Source organism: Myotis brandtii, unplaced genomic scaffold, assembly GCF_000412655.1.
Source record: "Myotis brandtii unplaced genomic scaffold, ASM41265v1 scaffold284, whole genome shotgun sequence".
NCBI classification, from domain to species: Eukaryota; Metazoa; Chordata; class Mammalia; order Chiroptera; family Vespertilionidae; genus Myotis; species Myotis brandtii.
In genome coordinates this window covers 67,582-69,557 of record NW_005360846.1, presented here as the reverse complement: position 1 = coordinate 69,557, position 1,976 = coordinate 67,582, and the positions used below count along the sequence as shown (strand labels likewise).

General features: G+C 60.6%; 1 long non-coding RNA gene across 1 annotated transcript in view; it reads right to left on the bottom strand.

Moving 5' to 3' along the window:
• LOC106726570 overlaps positions 1–1,900 on the bottom strand; it is a 6,377-nt gene extending 4,477 nt beyond the window's left edge. The window contains exon 1 of the long non-coding RNA XR_001362635.1: positions 880–1,900. This is a non-coding gene — a long non-coding RNA (uncharacterized LOC106726570). The remainder of the gene's footprint in view (positions 1–879) is intronic.
• Positions 1,901–1,976: the final 76 nt, after the last annotated feature.

The window sequence follows — 1,976 nt, the reverse complement described above, 5'->3', positions numbered from 1 at the left end:
GGCGCGCAGCAGCCCAAACCCGCCAGCCTGGGCCGCAGGCGAGGGGCAGCCGCCGCCATCCTCAGCTTGGGCAACGTGCTCAACTACCTGGACAGGTACACCGTAGTAGGTGAGCTAGTGCCCCATCCAGCCCGAGAACCAGAACTCCCCGCCTCGAGGTACCCCGGGGAGCCTGTGGTCCCAGATCCCCTTTATCCAAGCCTTACGCGGTATCCCTAAGGGCCTTCCGCTCAGGCCCCCCTGATCCAATCCAGAAACCGCCCCCCACCCGGGGCTAGGGGTTGGGGGAGTCCCACCCCTGGAATAGCCCGCGCGTCCTCGCCAGCCCTTGAAGTCCCATCCGTTGTCCTCTTTTCCAAGAGTCTCCTTTGCGTCTCTCTGCCTTTCGCCTCCGCGCCCCGTTCCGCCCCCACCTCAGATTTTCTGGCCTCTCCTCCCCTTCCCCCGTCCAGGCTTCTGTAGGTCGGTAGCCCGTCAGTTCCTTCCTCCGCCGCCTCCACTCCCCTGCGTCCGTACGGCGAGTGCGCGCGCCCCTTGCTGGTGTGCGCTACCGGGGGACCAAGTGTGTGCGCGCAGGCAGCGCGGGTGTGTGTGTGAGCGTGTGAGCGCGTGGCTGACAAAGGCTCCAGGCTGCGGGGAGCAGAGGGAGGGGCGGAGCGGGTCTGTGGCGCCTGGGGACCCAGGATGCGGTTTGCAGCTGGCCCTGGCTAGAGGCCTGAAGACGCCTCCCCCTGCTCTATGGCGCCTGGGGCCTGGGGTAGGGCGCTGGCCACTGGGGCTAGAGAAGGGTTGCCTCGTCCTCTATGGGCATCTCGGCGAATTAGCCTTGGAGATGGGGTGGCGTTCCATGGAATAACCGGGTTCTAGTCCCAGATTTACCTCTCCGGGACCTCGTGTGTGACCTTGGGCCAGTCTCAGCCTGTGTTTAGGTCTGTTTGTGAGGTGGTTGATCCCTGGGCCTTTGCGGATGGAGTTCCAGTCTGCTCCCTCCCCTCCCCCAATTCTCAGGAGTCTGGGAGTAGGGACTTACATCCCCGGAGGCTGCCCTTAGGTGGGAATGGTGCAGCCCAGAGAGAAAGGGACCTGGCATGGGTGGGGGCTCCGTGCTGGAGAGCTGGGGCAGTATATCTGACATGGTGGTCCAGAGCCTGCCGAACCACAGCTTAGTAAAATCCGGAACTACAAACAAATAAAAGGCAGGAGGAATTTGGGACAGACTTTAAGGAGGACTTGGAGGTGATCTAGAGGAGAGCCCTGTATAAACCAGATGCTACCTGGATCCCCTTCTCTGGGCCTCCGTCTCCTCCTCTGTTGATGGGGGTTTTGTGTGAAGTGGAAGGGAGGAACTCTGATGGGAGAGCAGCGGCCTCCCTCTCTCACTCCAGCTTTCAAAACCTTTGCTCTCTCCATCCCTCTGCTGCATGCCGCAGGGTGGAAGTGGACGCCAGTGGCACCAGTTTCTTACTTTGCTCTTGTGAGCAGGAATACCCAGTATGGCCCAAGTGCACCAGCTCTGTCATGCAGGTGCCTGCCTGGGACCTGGGAGTTTAAGAGCCACCCTAAGGTGGGGAGAAGTTAGAGAACATTGGGACCCTGTAGTCAGTGCAAAACAGACTTCTGTATACAGATGGGGAGACCCAGGCCCCTGTACGAGCCTCGTCCAAGGTGGCCTGAGAGTGCACGGCAGGGATGGCGTTAGAACTACCAGTAAAGCTTGCCTAGGAGAGGGGTTCCACCCTCTCTCAGCTGAGCAGTGGATGGGCTGCTGCTGGCACTGCAGCACTTTCAACTTGTTTTTTCCGGCCCCAGACCACCCCCTCTGATCTTCTTAAGGAAGCCAACTCTGCGGAGGGGCGGGGGGCTGAGAGGAGAGGGTGGGATCAGGGAGGTCTGATGTTTATCTGACCCCACCCCGACTCGGGTCCCAGCATCAGAATATCAGAAGCCAGGACATTTCTGGTGAATTGGTACAGAGG